The sequence below is a fragment of the Triticum aestivum genome, chromosome 3D (genome assembly GCF_018294505.1).
Source record: "Triticum aestivum cultivar Chinese Spring chromosome 3D, IWGSC CS RefSeq v2.1, whole genome shotgun sequence".
Lineage (NCBI taxonomy): Eukaryota > Viridiplantae > Streptophyta > Magnoliopsida > Poales > Poaceae > Triticum > Triticum aestivum.
In genome coordinates, this window is record NC_057802.1 from 208,249,478 (window position 1) to 208,263,912 (window position 14,435).

Here is a 14,435-nt window from a genome sequence, read left to right on the forward strand (position 1 = left end):
ACAACCAGCGTCGCTGCTGGTGGGAGTCTCATCTTCTTGACGCTGGGGCCAGCCGACTTCATTTTCCTTGTGGGCGCCGCGCCGAGCTCACGGGTTTGAGCAGAGTAGCCAAAGACGAGCCTCGTGGCAGTGCGAGTGGGGAAGAAGGAGGGCTGGGGTTTTCTGTAGGAGTGGAATAAGAGGAGTAGACGTTTTCTGTACGAGTGAGGAAGAAGGTGAGCGGGGGTTTTCTGGAAGAGTGAGGAAGATGGGGAGCGGGGGGAATTGGGGCGAGACGGAAGCGTAAGTGGAAGCGAGGAGGAAGGATGGTTTTCCTGGGATCGCCCCCTCTTCAAGAAATATGGGCTTCTCCTCATAAAAAACAAAAACAAATGGGCTTTAAGATGGATAGGATTTTGTATCAGCCCAGTAGGCTGCCCGTGTTTCGTACTGGAGGGCATTGTGCTAGAGGCAGCCCGAGACACTCTCCAGCTTATTGCCCATTTGAAAGAAAAAAAGAGACGCCTCCAGCTTATGGCTACTCGTCGGTAACCTTTTTCAACTTGGCATCCACCAAATTAGAGGATGCGGTACTGGATGCAGACACTCACACTGGTCGCGTAGCGCGGCAAAGTGTGGTGTCAAATAACAGGCCTACAATATACTTACTAGATTGTGAAGGTTCACAGGCTAGTCAACATTTACATTAAACTAAGCTTCAGAAGATACGGTATGCATACTAACATTCAGAAGAACAAAAGTTCAGCATGTTTATGCATCACAAGGATTCACCATACTACAACCAATACAAAGCTGTGAGAAGGTGTGGAAATAAAGAAAATCGGTCGATGCTTCTCTGAGCAAAGGGACTCCCTGCGCACGCATTAATTTCCTGGGCGTGCTCGTTTCTTCTCAATGTTGCGAGAACTTTGAGCATGTTGGCAACTCCACAGCTAGCTAGCTGCCTCATCTTGCAATTGATGCTGACACATTTGCAGCAAACACATGAGGCAATAGAGATGACTCAACATGAGTCCATATTGTGCAGTTCCCCTAAAATCATCTTCATTGTCCTGAATCTGAAAAGATAGGAAAACAATAGCTATACTTAAACGGTGTTGCAAAACAGTAGAACATATCAATAGCTCGGCATGACAAAACATGATCATATGGACGAAGGGGATACTGACCTTCCTTAGGAAGATTATATATAATTTCATAAGTCCTTGGTTGATTTCCACCTTCAGCTGCACTGCTTGTTTGCTACTCCACACATGACAGGATCATTCCGCACTACAATCAGCAAGTCAACGTACGAATAAGCTTAATTCATCTTGCGGTGGTCATTGTACCTAGTTACGAATGCAGGAATACCTAGAGCACAATGAGGTTAGCTGATAGCAGGTAGATGCAGCCATATAAGTTTTGTGCGGTGCTACCAAAATTGAGGTTTGTATCCCTTCCCGTTATGAGAATTCTTCTTGAAGTTGGTACAGTGTGACGACTTGTTCTTTGCATCAAACTTGCCTTTCCCCTAAGATTTGTTCTTGTTGTTTTGGGGCTGGTTGGGCTGGAAGTTCTTCTCGTGTACCATGTGGGCACTAGAAGCTCCCTCATTGACCCGAGCATGTGTGTCTTTTGCTCTCGCCTTGTCTTCAAAATGAAGAGTGCTAATGAGATCCTAAATAGAAAACTCATGTCTCTGGTTTTTTAGAGAAGTAGCAAAATCGTTCCACGAAGGTGGAAACTTGGCAATGATGGTCCCAGCAACAAATTTGTCCGGCAACACACACTTGAAGTACTCAAGTTCCTTAGCGAGTGATTGTATCTCATGAGTCTGCTGAACAACAGAGCGCTCATCAGTCATCTTGTAGTCACAGAATTGCTCCATGACGTACAACTCGTTGCCAGTGCCCGAGGCCCCAAACGTGGCCACGAGCACAGCCCACATGTCTTTGTCGCTGTCAAACGACATATATGAATCCACAATGCAATCGTCAAGAACACTCAGCAGGGCAGCTTTGAAGAGGGTATCCATGTTCTCAAAAGCTTCCGGCCATGTAGGATTAAGATCGCCCTCAGGCTTACCCTTAGTGGCGTCATAACAGTACATGATCTGAAACCAATATACTGCGCTTGTGCGCCACCTTTTATATTGCACCCCCTTAAAAGTAGGTGGCTTCAAAAGCGCAGCAAAACCACTCAGAGTAAATTGCCTGTAATCAGGTTTTTGGATTGGATTGTTGAATATATGAGCAATTTACTATGAGATGTAATATGAATCAATAGTAAATAGATCATGACGACAATTGCAAAGATGAAAGTAATGATGCGGACTATACAAGGAGGACAGAATCACATACTGTACAGCGGGAGCAGAACCGTTGTGGTTGATGTTGTCACTCATGTCGTTGATGAAGAGGTTACCGAGGTCGGGGAAGAAGGCTATCGTTGAGGAGGTCGTCGCTGGCAGCAGTCACAAGAGTGTGCTCCCAAAAAACCTGATCGCCCCTCTCCCATACAGGATCACGAAAGGCGGGGTTCGGAGGACTGCTGTCCCTTCTCGCGGTGCACGCCAGAAGGAGGGATGGAGAAGAATTGTGTGGCGACGCTAAGATCTAGAACGGTGCAAAACCATATGATACAGCAACGGCTAGGGTAGAGCCTGTCAGGTCGGTCGTGCGATTAAGACCAACTATAATAGTAGGCCTTTGGCCCAAACCCCACGTCCAAGTCAATAATAGCCCCACTATCCAAAAGAATCAGAAACGGCTGAGTAATTAAGGCATCCGTTAATTATTAATTAATGACTTAATAAATTTTCCGACTCACACCACACTTAGAGCATGGTTAATAGTATAGCCAACATCCGGCTGTATGAAGTTGACACATCATCTAGAACCAACCTAATACGTAGCCTGCTTAAAATAGTTAGTCCCTTTAGTATAATACTATATCATTAATAATGGCCCCACTTTTTGTCTCACAAAGTATGTGTAGTCTGAAATGCCGGGCGTGCAGCAGGCAGTGCCCTCGGTCGGCGTGCCGCTTCAATGGCGGAAGCAGTGAAAGGTCACGTCACCCTGACTTGCCAACAATGTGGAGCGGCAGGCTCAGCTGGCGCCGGGCGGGAAGGTATTGATTTTTGATTCAGTTCCTGTGCTGTTACCGTCCAATATTCGCGTGTGGTCGTTTCTAGAAAAAAAGAGGTATTCCTACTTATGTTACTCCCACTATGGCTATCCTAAGGTTAGTAGGTGACCTTGCGCTTGGCTCTTCGCCTCTTCCGGAAGTCGAACAATAATGGTGGTACTACAGTAGTACTTCTGGCAATCTGACACCAAATGAACTGCTGCACATCCACCGCTTGTAAGGAAAAGTTTTTCCTCGTGCTACGAGCCACCGCGCACGCACTGGCGAAGGAGAAGGCGTAGTAAGCAAGCTTCTCGTCGTTCTGCGAGTTGATGGGACACATCAAAGTTATTTAGTACGTACTCTCTCCAAAAAAGGGCTGACCATGTCATGGCTACCATCCCGTGCTCCGTCGTTGAGTACGTGCACTATTCACATACCATCGAGGAGAAAAAATATTGCGTAGTAGGAGTAGGTGCCATCAAAGTGCACGACTCAATTACGCACTGCTTATCTGATTATCTCCATTTTCTTGCATGACACGTGCACCTTGATGCTAGATGTCTCGCGTGTTGGCAAAAGGATGAACAAAGCTCACGTAAAAAAAGAGTGGAAGAACATAGATTCCCGACGACCGAGAAGGAGCAAGGAACCTCGCGGTGGAGTGTCAGCAAGGAACCTTGCGCATTTTCCCCTGTTTTTTGCCGCCTGGCCACCTATAAACAAATAAAAGAACATGAACTCTTCGCTAACCCCTAGAGACGATGCATCAGGATGCTAAGTTGAAGATATTTTATTAGTTTATATTTATAACCACGCAAGAAGCCACACATGTACAGGACGCATGCAGCTACGCATGTACACACGGCGATGCACTAACTCATGCCGCTCCAACTCATGCACAAACACACACAACATGGAGCACGCAACGCAGGTACACAACACATGCATGCACACACACTCCGCCGTAGAATGCACGTGAATAACACATGCATGCGCACACACGCGGCTGCATGGAGGCGTGCACCATCTGCGGCGACGTCCGGTTCGTCGTGCTACGGCGAAGCTCGCACACAACGGCGCCTACGCATCTCTTGCAGCACCTCTTTGCTGTCGTTTCTCAACGACTATACGGAGACGAAGATGACCGCAGTCTCGGCCTTAGAGCTAGCACGGATGGAAAAGAATGCACGCTGCACGCACACGAGCACGTACGGAGTGCCCACGACGTCGTGCGTCCCTAGTCGCCTCTACTCCTTCTGTGCATGTTGTCTATGAAGGCGGCTGCATGCCTAATGATAATGTGGGTGAGATCTTCTATGACTCAGATGATGACGAGGAAAATTATGGGGGGTGTCTCCTATAGTGTTCCTTGGCTCGCACCTCTTGCATCACAGTGGTCGAGCTTGGAGTCATTCAGCTGGTACACATGGCATCTTAGATCTGTACACAAGGTGACGTACACCGTCAGACTTCCCATAGTGGGAGTAACATAGGTAGTAACATCACACATATCTAGATAAAATAGATGATGTGGCAAGCAATAAATGAAGAAATGGAGGAAAGTGGTAGCATAGCTAGTTTTTAGTAGTATGAGTAACATCACACGTATCAAGGCAAAATGATTCTATAGCCTAATAAATGAAGTGTTGCATGTTACCACACATATGTTACTCCACACCATAGAGGTAGTAACATAGACTAGTAACATGTGCATGCTACTAGTCTATGTTACTACCCATTGTGGCTAGTCTCAAGGTTCACGGTCAATGGGGTCTGGGCGGACGCGACCTCTCAGTGTGTCCGCCATTTGAAGCGGCGCGCCAGCCCAGGGCGCTGCCCGCTGCACTCCCAGCTGTACCCGCCTCCTCGCCGCATTCAAAAACCTACATTTACTAGTATGTATACACGTGCAAGGCACGTCTTAATATAACCGAGTGATTTTGGTAAAAGGGAAAAGAAGTAACATATGTGCTAATAGATTCAAAGAGAAAGAAATTATAGTGATGTATAAATGCTGATATTTGTTCAATATTGTAAAAGCGGGAAGTAGTATTCATGCCACAAAACTGTACGTTCATTTAACAAGAACTCCACGTTGCTTCACTTTTTCCAGGTGTTCTTTTTTTAGAAATATCCACGTTCTCCTACTAAACCATCTCGACTTGGCTCAATCAAACTATCTGGTGGTCATGTTGCAACATGGCCCATTGGAGCTAGTTATGGGCTTCTTTTTCATAGAAAGGGTAGATGATTGTTCTAGAACATAGGTGAGGTAGCAGCATTGTACTGTTCATGCGAATCCTACTGATATTGGCCGTTAGATCTAGAAGATCAACGGTTATGATTGATGTTCTTAGTACTACTTAAAATTGTTACACTATATATAGATAGAAAAGAAGAAGATAGTATAGATATAGAGACCCGTGTCGAATGCGAGAAACCAACTTTGGCCACACACGTCCGTTCAGGAGCAGAACACCGGCCAAGCTCCTCCTTCCATCATTTTGTCCACTCTTTCGGTGGCATCCGACGAGCAGGAAGAGCAATTCTTTGGCAAAAAGCCCTCTGGGTGGCCCGCCGTGCCCGGCAGCTCGCTTCTCCACCTACCTCGCCTAGCCCATCTGAGGCAGTTGCCGCACTAAGCCAGCGCGTGGTTCCGCAGCTGGCCTCTCCAATACAGCTCGAGGAAGAGTGTCGACTTGCTCCACGCCGGCTTGTCGGGGAGCACGGCGGCACGAGCATCGTCGCTGCCCTCAACGCCGACGCGTCGTACAGCGCCTCCAGTGTCTGCAACTGCGCCATCCGGCATCGACGCGCGCGTAGCCACGAGATGCAGGCAGAGAAAGAAGCCGTCGCGGATGTCGACGCGGTGATGCGGCTACGCGGATGTGGACGAGGTGAGGGGCAGCACGTCCCCGCCTGCCGCCATCATCGAGGAAAAGTAGAACACGGGAGGCCGCCGCCGATTTTATCCCATGAATGCCACCGCCAAGGCGATGCCGGCGAATACAGCCGGTGTCTTGCTTGATTCTTCTTCTGCGGGATGCTCGAGGAGGACAAAGAGATCGGGCGGCGACCATTTAGGGTAGGTATTTTAATTCTACCAGGCTGGTTGTAATGGGAGTATTATAGGTAGTATCGATATCATGCATGCCAACTACTCCCTCCGTTCCTAAATATAGGAGTATTATAAGAGCATGGTTAATTGTATAACCAGCTGATGGCTACATGACATTGCCACATCATCTATAGCCAACCTTGTAGCCTTCAAGTATAATACTCCCTCCGTCTAGGTGTCATGTTACGAAAACCAAATAATCCCAAAACACTTAGGTTGCGTTTGGCAGCAAGGTTTTTTCAAAGTTTTCTGATAATACTGTGGTTTCTTAAAAAACAATGGTTTAAATACTTTGATGCATTTGGCTTCAGGAAAAACTGAAGTTTGTAAACCATAGTATCCCAGAAACCATGGTATTTTTGCTGTATCGGAAAAATAGGTTCGGGCCTCTTTTTTCTAAACCGAACAAAGCACAGTTGACGTCGCCGTCTACGTCGAGATAACTATACTTGATGAGATCGCCTCCTGCTTTTCCTCTGTCTGTTATCTCGTAAATCAGTTCTATTATATCTCCTTCTTATTAGCCGATTCTGTTTGATCGCGTACATACAGTCGGTCTCTTGGGTGCTTCTTCTTCAAGCCGGGAGTACAAACAGCGCACGTACACGCACATACTAGAATTTTGGCCCAACTGGAAGTACATGCACGAATAGAAATAATATGATGGCAACATTCCTAAGATTGTACTATTACTTTAATCTAGTTGATTAGTGAACTTAAGTTGCCACATGCTCCTAGTCAATCATGTACGTCCGGGTTAAATACTTGGTCAAAACTTTGGCATACATGAGCATTGGGCCCACTTGTCAGCGTGCTGGATGGAGGAAGGAACGCAAGACAAAATGGAGTGTGGAAGGGTGCGAATCGATTGGCTCACGTGTGATGACCATTGGAGCAATACACTCAGGTACTACGTTAAAAACTAGTGCAAACACGGCCGGTTATATTGTGAGTAGGTGACCGTGCTCTTGGCTCTTCGCCTCTTCCGAAAGTCGAACACTGATGATGGTACTACAGTAGATAGTGTATTACTACTCCTTCCGTCTAGGTGTATAAGTCATCTTAGGTTGTGCACCACGACCAAGGCGGAGGGGAAAACGAGAGAGCTTAATGTATTTTCGCTAATTAATAATATTGCATGCAATGAACTAACCACTGCATGTCATGTTTGTTAGTCTTAAGTCATTAAAAGCATGCACGTCCCACATCTCTTATTGGTTGATATGTCATGAAACAAGAAACGAGGAGGGAGTTAATGTACCGTGCCTAAGTGTTTTGGGATTATTTCGTTTTCGGAAGGTGACTTACACACCTACACGGAGGGAGTAGTAAGCAAAGCTTCTCCTCATTTGCGAGTAGACCGGACACATCAAAAGTAGTGCATTAGTCTCCTAAAAGGGTTGACCATGTCCTTGGCTACCATCCCGTGCTCCGTCATTCAGTGTGTGCTTCTCGTCATTCTATGAGTTGACGGGACACATCAAATTTAATATTCCCTCCGTTCCAAATTACTCGTCGTGGTTTTAGTTCAAATTTGAACTAAAACCACGACGAGTAATTTGGAATGGAGGGAGTACGTATTTAGTACTCTCTCCGAAAAGGGCCGACCATGTCCATGGCTACCATCCCGTCCCCCGTCATTGAGTACATGCACTATTCACGTGCCATCGAGGAGGAAAAATATTGCGTAGTACTAGGTGCCATCTTTGTGCACGACTCACTTGTGCACTACTTATCTCCATTTTCTTGCATGACACGTGCACCTTGATGCTAGATGTTTGCGTGTTGGCAAAAGGATGAACAAAGCTCATGTCAAAAAAAGAGTGGAAGAACATAGATTCCCAACGACCGAGAAGGAGCAAGGAACATCGTGGTGGAGCGTCTGCACTCATAATATTTTATATTATTTAGCGATATAAAATCAACCAATCATCTCCATAGTAGACCGGAAGAGTACGAAACACGGCAGCCCAGTCTAGTTACATCATACTGTACATGGCCAACCCACGCTATCACCATATATCTTGGCCTCCGGTCGACACCTAGCTCTAGTAATCCACCAGCCCGTATTGCTTCTCGCTCCTCGTCTCTCTCAAAGTGCGGCGGGCTGGCGTTTTTGCCATCTATTGAGGTCGGTTAACTCATCACATGTTAGCGACATGCCAAGAGCATTCTAAAAAAATTATTGTACTCTATTGTTAAGCCAAGAAGAGGAAGCGCATTAAACGATGGACCAAACGAGACAGGCATGTCGTGCCGTGAGTGGGTCTAGTTTCTCGTTTTGAACTTGTTTGCTGTAGTAGTAACACTTGGTTTTGACTATTGGTAAGATTTTATATACTCCCTCTTCTAGTGAATAAGTCATCTTAGATTGTGCACCGTGACGAAGGAAGAGGGGAAAACGAGAGAAATTAATATTTATTTGCTAATTAATAGCATTGCATGCAATGAACTAACCATCGCATGTCGTGTTTGGTAGTCTAAGTCATTGAAAACATGCATGCCCCACATCTCTTATTGGAGGATATGTCAAGAAACAAGAAACGAGGTGGGAGTTAATGCACCGTGCCTAAGTATTTTGGGATTATTTGGTTTTCGTAAGGTGACTTATACACCTAGATGGAGGGAGTAGGGCCTAATGTATTCTTCGAGGATGCCTTTGACAATTGATAATATTTTATATAATTTGAAAATTATATCATTTGAAGATCCTTTCACGTTCCGTTTTCAAAAAGAAAAAAGATCCTTTCATGTACGAATTTGACTGTATGCTTTGAGCAACTTGCATGTCTTATACTGCTCCTGTTTGGATACTCTAACTTAGCGAGAGGTTAGACTAACTCATGACTAACCCTAAACTAACTGTAGCCAAAGAGGTGTTTGGGTGACAATGTTAGATTGACAATAAATGCACTTGATGGAGAGAGAAAAGTGATTTTTCAGTGGGCCCAAGGAGGTACTTACTGTGGGAAAGGTGAAGTGATGGTTGCTTCGCCCGAGCAACTTATTACTCTGGGAATATGGGAGTACCACCGGATTCAAGGAACAAAGAAATGATGGTTGCTTCGTCCGAGCAACTTACTGTGGCGAAGGTGGGGCTCTGTGATTTGACTGCTCACTAGTCATTACTAATGCGGCGCAACGACCAGGGTGAATCTTTCCCTGCAGTTGTGCACTCAATATTGCTGCATGGCAAGTGGAGCCAGATGAAGGATGTCCACATGTCGGCGAAACAAAGTTTAATTGTTTCTGGCATTGCTATCAGTCCTTCAGGATTTGTTTATATGTACGCATAATTTTAATGAAATTGTACGGTGATGATATGAAGGTTACAACTTTGGTTCCCGCAGGAAAAAAAAGGTTTCAACATAGGATTCATGTGTCCTCTTGCCTCAAGATTATCTCGTTAGAACATTCCATCAAATACGGAAACTACCATGGCTACTAATGCATCTCAATGGTTCGCAGATCAGCGCCAATATTCACATCACAACTAAAGACAAAGTTGTGAGAAGGTGTACAAATAAAGAAAAATATATAATGATCGATGTTGTTCGTAGGCATGGGTCCATTTCCTGGGCACAGTGTTCATTGCTTGGCAGCTAGTTTCACCCAGCGTTGTAGCCAAAAAGGGGTGTACGGAGGACACCACAATCTGATCATTTTGTGCAGCTCCACTAAAATCGAGCTGACCATCCCTGTTTACAAAGATATCCAATCGGTGTGATTACAATAATAGTGGAACTAGATGATGAAACATAACACACACAAATAGAAGCCGATCACCTCTGCAATCTCTCTTTAGGACTAACTACTTGTTGGAGACGATTAGGCACGGAGTTGGATGAGGAGGATAGCAAAACCAATCTCCCTTTTTGTAGTCCCACAGAAATGTAAAAACGTTGCTCGTGTGACATTTTGGCGGAACTGCACAAAACACTCTTAACAAAAAAAGTCATTTGTGCAGTTCACCAAAAGGTCACAACAGCGACGAGGTGAAATGGATAGCCCTATTTGCAAAAAAGAGGTAGAAATGAAACAATTACTGGCCAATAACACGAGTTGAAGACACATACGCTGACAAAAAAGAAGCATATTCCATGTAATAAGGGAAAGATAGCAGCGTGGTGGTTTATCAAAAATGGTTTGAGGATGAGATTGCAAGATGGAAAGTACGCCGGCCGAGATACGTTTTAAGCAAACAACTAAAGAAGATCCACATGCAGCAACGTGGGAAGATGAGTAGTGGAGCAAGGCCGGCGGAAGCTGTACCTGAGGGTCATCGGGATGTTACTAGGAGGGCGCCAGCGGCTGGGATCTGCCCATACTGTGGCAGCGAGCAAGTGGCGAAGGCCCTACCGCGCCGGAGCTTGGTCCGAGAGAACGGGGGGTACCACAGATGGGGACGTGCTGCCTCAACACCGTCGAACGGAGAAACGATGCACATCCTCCCTTTCCGCCGGCGGACGGGGTGCGGCCGGATCACTGACCAAATGTGAGAGAGAGAGGCCACCGCCGCCTTGTGTGAGATGGTGTGACGAGAGACAAACCCCGGTAGGCAAGCTCCGTTGTATATAGTGGAGCCAATTTTTCCATTTTCCCCACGGCAATCGTTTTATATTATGTACCACGTGCCATTAAGGAGGAATATATAACTTTATCTAATACTAACGCATCAAGTCGAACTTTGTTCCGTCTAGGCGTGGTACCCGACCCTCCTTCGAGTAAACAACCGCTACACGCGTCAAATTATCACGTGGGCTGCCTTTTCATACAGAAACGAACTCCACCGTGTACCCGCGTAGGTGTGGCCGGGAACGGGATGTGAGTACGTGTGTCCTGCGTGCACCTCTTCTTTAGGTGCAGGTACGTACGTGGGTGGGTGTGAGAGTGATGGCTTGTGCGAAACCGAGGCAATGTGTCGATGATATCTCAAACAAAAAAACGTAACATATGCAATGTGTGTGAAACAGAGTCATGGATATATCATATATAGAGGGAGCAATCCACGAGAAGAGAGTGGAGGGATCATCGGCATGAGATATCGATAGAATCGAAAACAGGGATGAAGTGTCTAGCTGCGCGATCGATAAAGAGTGCCATCGAATTTGTGTTTTCCCACATCAAAGATACAGGGCGGCTGGCCTACTGGAATTTGAGAGGCAGAGGTGCAGTTTTTCTCTGTCGCATGGATACCTACCTACAACGTTCGACTATCGGTGTGTGTGGGGGGGGCACGAGGGGGCTGAGATGTAACTATAGAAAGGTAGATCGACTAATATATGGGTGGAGAAGGAGAGAGACCTACCTATGTATAGAGGGAGATCGATCGGCATCCATGGATATGTGTAGCAGAGGAATAAGGTTGGGAGGAAGACAAAGGTAGAGTGTCGGAGGGTTGGTGGTGGAGTGGCGTCTCACAAATGGTGGGAGAGGCCTGCTAGACAAACGGAGGGTACGAGTGCAATATCAATAAGAGAGGGCCAGGGATGTCTGTCTGTCAATGCACGTGCGTGTGAGAGACGGGTTGGGAGGTATGCAAGGATGATGAGGGGAGACGATATGGTTGTGGTAAGCATACGTAACTACATAGGAAGATCAACCGTCATGTGTCCGAGAAAGGGAGAGACATAACAAGTAAGGTAAGTCTATCGGTGCGTGGGGAAAATGAATTATAGTCGACCTGGCTATATGTAGGGAGATCGGTACGTATACATGCATGCATGTGTTGGAAGCAAATAAGGTACGGAGAGACAGACAGGGGGAGAGGGTGCGGCTAGGAGGTGGTGCGAGAGGCCTACCATGTCGAGGGGGGAGGAGTGTACGAGTACGAGATCGATGAAAAGAGGGGCGGGAGTGTGCACCTGCGTAGAATCGTATTGGACATAGGGGGGCATGGACGGTTAGAAGAGAAGAGGGGAAGTATGTGTTTGTGGTAGGCACACTTGGCTAGAGAGGTATATCGACCGGTGTGTGCCGGAAAGAAGGAGCCGGGGGGCTACACACACCGCGGGTGAACGACCTACAGAGAAATAACGAACGTGCGCAATGGAGGGGCGCTGAGGGAGGGTGAGAGGGGGGCGGGCGTGTGCATGCATGATAGAAAATTAGCGCTAGCTAGCTACAAAGGGAAGAGGATCGTGAAGGTGTTAAAGACGAACATAGATCATAATTCATTATAAAAAAGTGGATACGGATACTTGAAGAAGATATTATAATGTAGAACATTGATATAATTTGGGCTAATGTGTGGCTTTTGCAGCTCAGGGCTATACTTGTCATAATGTAGGGGGCAGGACACTATACTTTGTGTGATAAACACGGTGTACATATGGAACATGGTTTAGATTATGAATATCTAGTTAATTAGTACATCAAATGTACTATTATTTGGAATCAACATCACGTGTATTCAAAAAATTGAATTCGAGTTAATATAGTTCACACAGTTCATATCTATCTCTATAGTAATCATGTGGTGTGTTGTTAAGGTAATACACGAATGATGGTTGAAGTTGGCAACAATCATGATTGTAGATTCTTATTGAAATAGAGAAACGAATTTAAATTCAGTTCGAATTGCAGTGGTAGTATAGACATTTGGAATGCGCTAAAATGTTGGCATGAGTAGGTTAGATGCATTATATAGCCATCGAAAAAACTTAATTGGACATAACATGGATCCATACTCCCTCCTTCCATCTATATAGGGCCTAATGCGTTTTTTAAGACCGCCTTTGACTATTGACAAGATTAATAGTACATGACATGCACAATGTGAAAATTATATCATTGAAAGCTCCTTTCACACACGAATTTAACGGTGTGCTTTGTGTAAGTTGCATGTCATATATTATTGCTCTAATATTTGGTCAAAGTTAGCCTCGGAAAATGATTAGGCCCTATATAGATGGAAGGAGGGAGTAGCTTTGAATAGCATTTGTATAGTAAAACGGGACAAGACTCTCTCTTTGTGTGGTGTGAATAGTTTTTGTTTTTATTTTGTTTTTTTTCATAGAGGGAAGTGTGAATTGATTTGGTACATACAAATACAATATTACACATTAGGCTTGTCCCTAAAATTCAACCCGCGCCTTGTTATATCCCAAAATTCAAATATCGTGCTCCTAAAACTGGCGCCTTCGCAACCTGCGCCTTGCTATCCCAAAATTACAACGCGCGTGAAAACTCCCTCCAGCTGCCAAATCCCGACACGCGAAATCCCCCTTCTAACCCTGAGCCGAAAGGGCTGCTAGTTCAACTCGGTGGGGGTACCTTTGTAACACACCCTACATTTTGGACAAGCGCGTGCCCAAGTCATGGTTCCCCCCTCCCATCACCTCCTTTTCACCATTCGAAATCTGGCTGCCATAACCTCACCACTCCAACCGCGAAACCCAACCCTCCTCCGTCCGCCACCTCACCGCTGCCCAGCCGGAGCCTCTTCCCCAACGACGTCGTCCACCGCAACAGCTGATGTCCCTCATCCACCTCCCCAGATGAGGATCCGTCGTCCATCCCGTCGTCCCGCCGGTTCAGCCGCCTCGTCCTCCACCTCCAAGGAGCTGCTCCGACGATCGCCTCATCTATCGCCGTTGCTCCATCCCCACAGTGCCGCCTTAACCTGCTCCACCGGAACCGCAGCATCCTCACCGACTCCTCGGAAGAAGCCGAGGCCTACTCGGCACCACCAAAGAGGTTGTACACTCATGTCATCGCACCTTCTCCTTAACTTGACCTCCTGGCAATGACGGTGCTCCATCCCGCACCCCCATGGCGCGGCTACCTCGAAGCCGGCGCCGCGGGCGACATCTCCATGGTGGCTCTCCCCAGTGCGAGGCCCCTACGGCGGCGGCGTCCATACCAGCCGGATCAGCTGCTGCTGCTCCGGCTCTCGCTCGGTCACTCGCGCTGCTGCTACTGCTGCTGCTCCGGCTCTCGTTCGCTCGCGCTGCTACTGCTGCTCTCCCCCTCGCTCGTGCTGCTGCTCTGCTCCGATTTAGCTACACTTCAGTCGACTAAATCGACTTTTGGGTCAGTCGATATTCAGGGGGTGGGGGGTGTCGCCGGAGTTAAGGAAGAACCACCCGCAGCGGGGAGGGGGGCTCGCCGGAGGGGTACCCCACTATCTATCTTAGGGTTCTGGGTGGGGTGCTGGTTGCCGGCGGTGGTGGGGCGGTGGCGTGGGGATAGCCGGAGAAAA